We start from the raw sequence: 11,629 nt of genomic DNA, 5'->3' as shown, positions 1-11,629 counted from the left end.
ATCAATGATTCTCTCTCATCATGGATGTTTCTATCTCTCTCTCCCTCTTCCTTCCCCTCTGAAATCAATACAAATTAAAAAAGAAAAGAAAAAGAAACTATCATCATCCTGGAAGGAACAAAAAAAAAAAAAAGATTCAAGTCAGGCCTTCAAGGTACTTACAGTCCAAAACAGCGGAGCACACCGGAAGTCATGGGGCAGAAAGCAGGCATTTCTCCCGCCCTGACGGAGGAGGAAGGAGGAACAGCGCTCTGGCGGCTGAGGATTTGGGCTGTGCGGTGAATAGACTATTGTGAAAGCGTATTGTGCCAAAGGAGAATGGGGCTTTTTGTGAAGGGAGATAAAGGGTTGTGGGGTGAGAACCGGGAGGAGAGGGGTGGGAAAGGGAGGGGAGGGGAGGGGGAGGAGGCAGGCCTGGGTGCAGCAGGTGGACTGGGGGCAGGGCCGCTCTGAAGGTCTCCTATGGGTGTCCTCCCAGCCTGCACCTAGGTTGCTGTGTCCAGGGCCAGCCCAATTGGGGTGGGGGGGGGGGGTTGGAGGGGGTCAGTAAATGTGTATTGTTCATAAAAACAGATGAATGAATCAGCATGGCCAAAACTGGTTTGGCTCAATGGATAGAGCGTCAGCCTGCGGACTGAAAGGTCCCAGGTTCGATTCCGGGCGAGGGCATGTACCCTGGTTGCGGGCACATCCCTAGTAGGGGGTGTGCAGGAGGCAGCTGATTGATGATTCTCTCTCATCGATGTTTCTGACTCTCTATCCCTCTCTCTTCCTCTCTGTAAAAAATCAATAAGATATATTTTAAAAAAACAAACAGATAAATGAATCAACATGCATCCTTAAGGATCACTCTCATGAATTTCCTTTTAGGCATTCATTAAGCTCGCCGTCTGGGGGAAAAAGGACACCATTGCGAAGCCATGATGATGGGCAAGACCGGAGGAATGAGGTAGGTGTGTGCGTCTGCGTGTGCGTGCGTCTGCGTTAACCACAGGAGGGGCCCGGGTTCGAGTGAGAAGGTGGCCATGGCTGGAGCCTAGGGAGCTCTTGGCTGTGTGGACTAAGCAGCTGGGAATGACCGTGGCCACACTCAAACTCAGTGCTTCACTCCCTAGGCACATGTGTCAAACACAAGGCCCGCGGGCCAAATCCGTCCCGCCAGGCCTTGCAATGTGGCCCGCACCGCGCTGTCATCACTGCACTCCGCTGCGTTTCCATCACAATGACAGTTTATGACTGTTCAGTAAACCATTCGGCCCGCGATTTAGGCTGGATTTTAGATTTTGGCCCCTTCTCTGATTGAGTTCGACACCCCTACCTTAGAGCAAGCGTGTCAAACTCGCCGTGGGTGGGCAGGGCCGCGATATTGACATGTTTGTTGGCCGTGGTCGGCAAAGGATGGCTCACAAGCCACAGGCGGCTCTTTGGCCCCTTCCACAAAATACCACGGCCTGGGCGAGTCTGTGTTGAAGAAGTGGCGTCTGAAGACGTTTTAAGTTTAAAAAATGAGGCTCTCCAAAAAAATGTCAGTCGGCCTGTTGATATTTGGCTCTGTGGACTCATGAGTTTGCCGACCACGGCCTAGAGAATGGGCTCAGGGTCACCCGTGTTGCTGAGGAGATTCAGTAAGACAATGCATTGCTGCCCTGGCTGGTTTGGCCAGGTGAATAGAGAGCATCTCCTGTGGACCAAAGAGTCGCGGGTTCGATTCCGATCAAGGACATGTACCTCCGTGGCAGGCTCCTGCCCAGCCCGGGCCCAGGTCTGGGCGCATGCAGGAAGCAATCATATGGGTATTTCTCTCTGTCTTTTTTTTTTTTTTTTAATAATATATTTTATTGATTTTTTACAGAGAGGAAGGGAGAGGGATAGAGAGTTAGAAACATCGATGAGAGAGAAACATCCATCAGCTGCCTCCTGCACACCTCGCACTGGGGATGTGCCTGCAACCAAGGTATACGTGCCCTTGACTGGAATCGAACCCGGGACCCTTCAGTCCGCAGGCCAATGCTCCATCCACGGAGCCACACCGGTTAGGGCTTCTCTCTGTCTTTCCCTCTCTCTTCCACTCTCCCTAAAAGTCAATGGGAAAATATCCTTAGGTGAGGATTAACAAAAATCAAAATAATAAAAATAAAATGGATCTTGAGCTCTGCCGGTGTGGCTCAGTGGTTGAGCATCGTCCTAGGAACCAGGAGGTCAGGGTTCGATTCCCGGTCAGGGCACAGGCCCGGGTTGCGGGCTCCATCCCCAGTGTGGGGCGTGCAGGAGGCAGCCGATCCATGATGCTCTCTCATCATTGATGTTTCTCTCCCCTCTCCCTTCCTCTCTGAAATCAATAAAAAGGAGTATATAGCCGAAACCGGTTTGGCTCAGCGGTAGAGCGTCGGTCTGCGGACTGAAGGGTCCCAGGTTTGATTCTGGTCAGGGGCACATACATTGATTGCGGGCACATCCCCGGTGGGGGGTGTGCAGGAGGCGGCTGGTCGGTGTTTCTCCCTCATCGACGTTTCTAGCTCTCTGTCTCTCTCCTTTCCTCTCTGTAAAATATCAATAAAATATATTTTAAAAAAAGAAGTGTGTGTGTGTGTGTGTGTGTGTATATATCTGTATACATATGTATACAGATATGTATATATCTGTATATAGATATATACATATCTGTATACATATATAGATATGTATACAGATATGTATATATCTGTATACATATCTATATATGTATACAGATATATACATACATATATATATATATATATACATATACATATATATATATATATATTTTTTTTTTTAATGGGTCTCGAAAGAAAAGTGGGAACCTGCTCAGCCACGCAAGGGGGCCAGGGCTTTGCTCAGGGGACAGAGTGCCGGAAGCTCCCTAACCGCTCGGAGTCCTGGTGTCCTGCTCTGCAGAAGCCTCTCTGACCGCCCGAGTGAGATGACACATGCCCAGTGCCAGGGAGGTGCCCGGCCTGGAGTGGGTGCTGCCAGAAGCCAGTTCTTGGTCCCTCTCTCAAGATCACTTCCTCTTTGATGCTTCCTTCCTGTTCACTTGTGTCCTGTCGTGTCCGCCCCCCCTCCTCCCCCGCTCCTGGGGACGCAGTGACTGCTGCTCGGGCTGTGAGTTACTCAGCCTGCTTCCCAGAATCCGCAAAATCCTTTTCAAAAGCGGGTCGTGCCAAAAACCGGTGTGGCTCAGTGGACAGAGCATCGGTCTGCGGACTGAAAGGTCCTGGGTTCGATTCCGGTCAAGGGCACGTACCTTGGCTGCGGGCACATCCCCAGTGGGGGGTGTGCAGGAGGCAGCTGGTCGATGTTTCTCTCTCATCGATGTTTCTAGCTCTCTATCCCTCTCCCTTCCTCTCTGTACAAAATCAATAAAATATATTTTTAAAAATATATATAAGTCAGTCCTTTGGGAGGCAAATCCCCGGGACCAGACGCCTCTGGGACGGAGAGCTCCCTCCCCTGTGAAACCTTAGGCTGTTACACAACAGGCTGTAATGAATACCGCCCAGAATCGGAGAGGCAGCCCATCACGCTAATGAAAAATGAAAGACACCTGGGCTCTGTGCCCAGCGCCTCAGGCATGTGCCAGGCCAGGAGCCGCCAGCAGAGGGCGCTCCTGGGGGCCTGAGGTGCCCAGGCCCATCATTCGTTTGCCCATGGTGCCAGCCTCCTGTAGGAGAGAGAGCGTCGGCCTGTGGACTGAAGGGTCCCAGGTTCAATTCTGGCCAAGGACACATGCCTGGGTTGTGGGCTCCATCCCCAGTCGATCAATGATCCTCTCGCATCATAGATGTTTCTAGCTCTCTCCCCTTCTCCCTTCCTCCCTGAAATCAATAAAGAAATATACGTAGCCGAGGCTGGTTTGGCTCAGTGGATAGAGCGTCGGCCTGCGGACTGAAGGGTGGTCCTGGGTTCGATTCCGGTCAAGGGCATGTACCTTGGTTGCGGGCACATTCCCAGTGCGGGGGGTGCAAGAGGCAGCTGATGGATGTTTCTCTCATCGATGTTTCTAACTCTCTATCCCTCTCTCTTCCTCTCTGTGAAAAATCAATAAAACATTAAAAAATATATATGTATATATACATACATGTATACACATATATGCATATACATACACACATGCATATATATATATACATGTGCGTACACCTACACGTGTGTATTATATATAATACATATACCTGTATGTGTTATACACATGAATACATACATGTGTACACACACATGTGTGTATTCATATGTATGTGAATGACCCGGTCCTGGTCAGCCAGAGCAGGGCAGGAACCCATCGTCCTGTTGCCGTGGGAGCCATTCAGAGGGGAGGCCTGGGAGGGTTGGGGGGGGAAAGGGGGTGGTGCAGAGCAGGTTGGCACCGCCAGGACGTGCCCTGCCTCACAGCGTTGCTGCGGTGGGACTCAGTGAGAGAACACGTAGGAACCACACGGGACAGGCACGTGTCATCAACGTTGGCAGCGGTGACAATGCTGCTGCTGAACCAGTTTCTCCTCGGCAGCCCCGCCCAACCCAAACATGCCCACCCTTCTCCGCTCCTCTTCCTCCGAGAAGCCCTCCAGGATCACTTCGGGTCCGTGGTTTACAAATCGGGGGCCCTTCTGAATCACCTAAGAAGGTGAGAAGTTGCCAAAACCGGTTTGGCTCAGTGGATAGAGCGTCGGCCTGCGGACTGAGGGGGTCCCGGGTTCGATTCCCGTCAAGGGCATGGACCTTGGTTGCAGGCACATCCCCAGTAGGGGGTGTGCAGGAGGCAGCTGATGGATGATTCTCTCTCACCGATGTTTCTAACTCTCTATCCCTCTCCCTTCCTCTCTGTAAAAAAATCAATAATGAAATATATTAAATTTTTTTTTTTCAAAAGGTGAGAAGTTTGCTTGTTGTTGTCTTAATGTTCTTACTGATTTCAGAGAGAGGAAGGGGGAGGGAGAGAGAGAAGCATCAATGATGAGAGGGAATCATCGGTCGGCTGCCTCCTGGAGATGGAGCCGGCCACCTGGGCATGTGCCCATGACTGGAATCCAACCCAGGATGCTTCAGGCCGCAGGCCCGTGGTCTAACCACTGAGCAACACCAGCGGGGGCTCATCGGTTGCTTCTTGTTTGTGCCCTGAGCAAGGTTAGAACCCACAACCGAGGTGTATCAGGATGATGCTTTAAACAACTGAACTACCCAATCAGGGCCACGGCTTTTTTTTCCTTGTGGTGAGGACTTCTTAAAGTAGATCTTAATCTACTCTCTTAGCAACTTTTATTTATTTATTTTTATAATATATTTTATTGATTTTTTTTTTTCAAAGAGGAAGAGAGAGGGATAGAGAGTTAGAAACATCGATGAGAGAGAAACATCGATCAGCTGCCTCCTGCACCCCTCCCCCCCACTGGGAATGTGCCCACAACCAAGGTACATGCCCTTGACCAGAATCGAACCTGGGACCTTTCAGTCCACAGGCTGACGCTCTATCCACTGAGCCACACCGGTTAGGTCTGTCTTAGCAACTTTTAAAATATGAACTGTAGTATGATTAACTATAGTCACCATGCTGTACAGGACATTCCCCCAATTTCTCCATATGCCAATCTGGATTCCTAGGAATTACGCATTTCTTGTAGGTTATCCTAATTTGTGGGTGTATCACCGCTCACCATATTCTCTTACAATCTTTTTTTAAAAATATATTTATTGATTTTTCACAGAGAGGAAGAGAGAGGGATAGAGAGTTAGAAACATCGATGAAAGAGAAACATCCATCAGCTGCCTCCTGCACACCCCCTACTGGGGATGTGCCCGCAACCAAGGCACATGCCCTTGACAGGAACCGAACCCAGGACCTTTCAGTCCGCAGGCCGACGCTCTATCCACTGAGCCACACCGGTCCCGGCTCTCACAATCTTTTTTTTTTTTTTTATGTCTGTGAAGTCAGCCATATGCCTCCTCTTTCCCTTCTAATTTTAATTATTGGTGTCTTCTCTCTTTCCCACACCCTTGGTCCCTGTAGCTAAGAGGTTTGTTCATTTTGTTGGTCTTTTCGAAAACTATTGCTTAAACCGAAACCGGTGTGGCTCAGTGGATAGAGCATTGGCCTGAGGACTGAAAGGGTCCCAGTTCAATTCCGGTCAAGGGCACAGGCCCGGGTTGTGGGCTCGATCCCAGTGGGGTCATGCAGGAGGCAGGCAATCAGTGACTCTCTCTCATCATTGATGTTTCTATCTCCCTCACTCTTCCTTCCTCTCTGAAATTAATAACAAATATATATATATTTTTAAAAAACTAACTCTTAATTTTGTCGATTTTTTTCCTATTGTCTCTCTATGCCCTGCTTTGTTTATTATCTCTGCTGTAATCTTTATTATTTCCTTCCTCGGCTAGCTTGGGTGTAGTGAATTCTTGGTTTGTATTTGCTTGAGGTAGGAAGCTAGGTTGTTGATTTGAGCTGTTTCTTTCTTTCTGAATGTGAACATTTCATAGCCGTAAACTCCCCCTGAGCGCCGCTTCCACCGCGTCTCGCAAGGTTTGGAATATTGTGTTGCTCTTTTCATTGGTCTCGGGGTAGTTTCTGATTTCCCCGGTGATTTATTCTCTGACCCGTTAGTTGTTTAAAAGCGCGTTGTTTAATTTCCATCCGTTTGTGGGTTTTTTGTTTTGTTTTTTTCTTCCTAATTTTCCCTCTGCTATTGATTTCTGGTTTTCTTCTGTTGTTACTGAAAAAAGACACTTCCTATGATTTCAATCCTTTAAAAATATATATATAGACAGTGCCGAAACCGGTGTGGCTCAGTGGATAGAGCGTCGGCCTGTGGACTGAAGGGTGACGGGTTCGATTCCAGTCAAGGGCATGTGCCTTGGTTGCGGGCACATCCCCGGTGGGGGGGGTGCAGGAGGCAGCTAATGGATGTTTCTCTCTCATCGATGTTTCTGACTCTCTATCCCTCTCGCTTCCTCTCTGTGTAAAATCAATAAAATATATTAATAATAATAATAATAATAATTAATAAATAAAATAAAATAAAAAAAATTTTCCCCAGAGAAGAAGGGAGAAGGAAAGAGAGATGGAAGCATCCATGATGAGAGAGAATCATGGATTGGTTGCCTCCTGCACATCTCACACCAGGGGATGGAGCCCGAAATCCAGGCCTGTGCCCTGACCGGGAATCGAACCCTGACCTCCTGGTTCCTAGGTTGATGCTCAACCACTGAGCCACCTGGTCAGGCTTATTTTTAATTTTTTTATTAAATTATTATCTGTGTACATATTTTTAATTTATTATTATGATTTTTTATCCTTACCCAAGGATGTTTTTTTATTTTATTTTATTTTATTTTTTTATTTTTTATTTTATTTTAGAGAGAGGGAGAGAGGAAAGGAGAGAGGAACAGAAAAATCAGTGTGTGAGAGAAACAGCCCTGTACACACCCCGACTGGGAATCGAACCCATGACCTTTTGGTGTACAGGACGACACTCCGACCAACTCAGCCACCCAGCCACGGCTACCTTTCCTTTCCACATGTTCTGATTTTACCTTCTACCCTTTCAAACCTTTTTAGCCTTCTTATTTCCTTTCATATTTTCTCTCTCTCTCTCTCTCTCTCTCTCTCTCTCTCTCTCTCTCTCTCTCTTTTAATATTTTATTGATTTTTCACAGAGAGGAAGAGAGAAGGATAGAGAGTTAGAAACATGGATGAGAGAGAATCATCGATCAGCTGCCTCCTGCACACCCCCCACTGGGGATGTGCCCGCAACCAAGGTACATGCCATTGACCGGAATCGAACCCGGGACCCTTCAGTCCGCAGACTGACGCTCTATCCACTGAGTCAAACCGGTTTTGGCCATATTTTCTCTTTTAATTACCTGTTTTTATTGTTATAGTTCCCTTCAACTTAAAAAAAAAAAATCGTATTTTTCTGACTAGGAAAGTGGAGTGTATTTTTATTGCTAACTGTTTGGAAAATATAGGAACGGGTATAAAGAACGAAATTAAAATATCCCATTAACTCTCCTCTAGGAATAACCACTGATGCTGTTTTATTGTATTCTCTTCAACTGCTTTTTCTATTCATAAACACTTAGAGATATTGCCTTAACCCTTTGTCTGACAAAGTGTTGTAAATATTTTCCTATGACTTGATGTTTGTTGAAAAAACATCTTTAAAAAAAAAATACATTTGTATTGATTCCAGAGAGGAAGGTAGAGGAGACAGAGAAAGAAACATCAATGGTGCCGAAACTGGTGTGGCTCAATGGATGGAGCATTGGTCTGTGGACTGGGGGGGTCCCAGGTTCGATTCCAGTCAAGGGCATGTACATTGGTTGGGGGCACATCCCCGGTGGGGGGGTGTGCAGGAGGCAGTTGGTCGATGTTTCTCTCTCATCGACGTTTCTAGCTCTCTATCCCTCTCCCTTCCTCGCTGTGGAAAATCAATAGAATATATATATTTTAAAAAAAAAAAAAAAAAGAAAGAAAGAAACAAAAATGGTAAGAGAGAGTCATCAATAGGCTGCCTCCTGCGCTCCCCTACTGGAGATGGAGCCTGCAACCCGGGCATGTGCCCTGACAGGGATTGGAACTGTGACCTCCTGGTTCATAGGTTGATGTTCAACTGTGGTATTTCTCTTTTTTTCCAAGTCTCGCACGGAAAGACGAGAGGCTCCTGAGTGGAGGAGCTGGAGATTAAGAAATTAGAGAAAGAAAGATGCCAAAACCGGTTTGGCTGAGTGGTAAAGTGTCGGCCTGCAGACTGAAAGGTCCCAAGTTCGATTACAGTCCAGGGCATGTACATTGGTTGTGGGCACATCCCCGGTGGGGGGTGTGCAAGAGGCAGCTTTTCAATGATTCTCTCTCATCGATGTTTCTAGCTCTCTGTCCCTCTCTCTTCCTCTCTGTAAAAAAACCAATAAAATATATTTATATAAAAAAAACAAAACAAACAAAACAAACAAACAAAAAAAACCGATGGAACAGTTTGCTTTTATTTTCTTCTAAAGATCCATTCTTTCTTAGGGGAGACCTAGTTTTCTTCGTTTGCCTTCAAATAACACGGGGGCTTATTGAGGGCCTGATGGTACTTGATCTTCCCCACTGTTAGCCAGCCGAGCCAGCGAGATGGATCTGCTTACCCATCTTCTCCCTGTTGATGTGAAATCCCACCTTTATCACACACCGAATTCTTATTCCTATGGACTCTTTTCTGTCCTGTTTTCTGTGCTGTTCTATTGATCTGTTCGTGTATCGCCAGGCCAATACTGTGCCATGACTTCATTTCTTATTAGAAAAGCAATAAAGGCTTATTTACAGAAAAAGTCAGAAAACGCACAGGCACAAGCAAACCAAATATAAAACACTGGCAATGGCATCCGGGACTAACTAACATCCGGGTTACCTTGCTTTCTATCACTTCAGATCATTTAATTTATATAACACCATGTGTGTAAATATATATACTTCTCCAGTAACATGAAGGCGATGCCACTTAAGTAGTTTGGCAAACCTTTTTTCCACTTTATGATACTTTGGGGGGAATATGTTTCCTTGCTGGTAAATACTCCTCTTTTCAAAACTTTTTGTTGTTGTTGTTGTTGTTGTTGCCCTAGCCGGTGTTGCTCAGTGGTTAGAGCAGAGACCTGCGGACTGAAGGGTCCCAGGTGCGATTCCCATCAAGGGCACATGCCCAGGTTGCTGGCTCGATCCCCAGTGGGATCTCACAGTCCAGGAGCCCTTGGGGCATGTCCAACCTTCGATATTTTTTTTTAGAGAGAGAGTAGAAGGGAAGAAGGTGTTTTGTCCCTCAGAGTCCACAAAAAGGCGGGACTCGCTGCTGCAGAGTCCGGAGAAGCTTCGTTGATATTCTCCACCATTATTTGTGGACGGGAACCAGACTCATTGATCTATTATTGAACACACTTCTTGCCTGCGTTTCTTGAATTCCACTAAAAGCTTTTGTTTGGATGTATCGATTATATCTGAACACGGCTATCCTCCCGAGACTGTTAGATCACCCCCTTCTGACAATCTTTACATTCCTTAAAACAATGCTGCAAATGTATTCAGTCTATGTGTGTTTTCATATACACAAATAGGAAATGGATAAGCCACAGAAAAAAATTTTTTTTAAATATATTTTATTGATTTTTTACAGAGAGGAAGGGAGAGAGATAGAGAGCTAGAAACGTCGATGAGAGAGAAACATCGGCCAGCTGCCTCTTGCACACCCCCTACCGGGGATGTGCCCGCAACCAATGTACATGCCCTTGACCAGAATTGAACCTGGGACCTTTCAGTCCGCAGACTGACGCTCTACCACTGAGCCAAACTGGTTTCGGCTCCCTCTCATTATTGATGTCTCTCTCTCTCTCCCTCTCCCTTCCTCTCTGAAATCAATACAAATATATTTTAATTTTATTTATTTATTTATTTTTAAATATTTTATCGATTTTTTTTTTTTTTTTTTTTTTTTACAGAGAAGAAGAGAGAGGGATAGAGATTTAGAAACATCGATGAGAGAGAAACATCCATCAGCTGCCTCTTGCACACCCCCTACTGGGGATGTGCCCACAACCAGGGTACATGCCCTTGACCAGAATCGAACCTGGGACCTTTCAGTCCGTAGGCCGACACTCTCTCCACTGAGCCACACCGGTTTCGGCACAAATATATTTTTAAAAAGAAAAGGAAAAGAATACCTCCAGGAGAGGAAGGACTGAGTGTAAAAGGGACAGGAATAGAGGTCAGACTTTCTGAATGTACCCGGCTTTGCAGCTCTGACTCTAGAGCTTTGTGTACGTTTAACATGGAATAAAACAAACTTAAATCAAAACGTATTGGCAATTTGCATCTTCCTTTCTTTTTTTTCCTTCCCCGGTCTATTTAAGGCTGATCGATTTTATTGACCTTTTCACAGAACCAGCTCTCGGCCTCATTGATTTCTCTCGAACATTTGCCTGTTTCCTGTTTTATTGATCTCTGCTCTTATTTCTTTCTGCTGATGTTGAGTTTAACCTGCTCTTTTTCTAGTTACTTAGGGAGGAAGGTTTATTTTTTTTAAATTTTCTTCTTTTTCATCCTGGCCAGTGGCCTGAGGACCGAAGGGTCTCGGGTTCGATTCCCGGTCCAGGGCATGTCCCTGGGTTGGGGATTAACTCCTTGTTCCCACTGGGACACGTGTCGGGGGAGGTAAACAGTCGATCTGTCTGTGTCTCACATCAATGTTTCTCTCTCTCTCTCTCTCTCTCTCTCTCTCTCTCTCTCTCTCTCTCTCTCAACCCCCTCTTCCCCTCTCTTCCACTCTCTCGGAAAAGCAATTGAAAAAATACCCTTGCCAAAACCGGTTAGGGCTCTGATATACTTCTTTCCATTATTGTTTCCGTTTCTTTTCCTACCATTTGTTGGATTAATCACATTTCTGTATTCTCCCCCGCCTCTCCCCCGCCCCCCCCATGATGGTTTGCACGCTCGAGATCCTATCTCTGTTGTGCTGGTGGTCACCCTCCTGTTGTCGCCTTTTCTCGGTGTCACGTGTGCGCTTACCGTGAGAGCCCCATCACCGTGGAAGTCTGGTTATGAGAAACAGCGTCTCCTCCGCCTCCCCAGCCATTTCCCCCTCCGCAG

This window comes from Pipistrellus kuhlii, unplaced genomic scaffold, assembly GCF_014108245.1.
Source record: "Pipistrellus kuhlii isolate mPipKuh1 unplaced genomic scaffold, mPipKuh1.p scaffold_m20_p_50, whole genome shotgun sequence".
NCBI lineage: Eukaryota > Metazoa > Chordata > Mammalia > Chiroptera > Vespertilionidae > Pipistrellus > Pipistrellus kuhlii.
Note: the sequence above shows the minus strand (reverse complement) of the source record.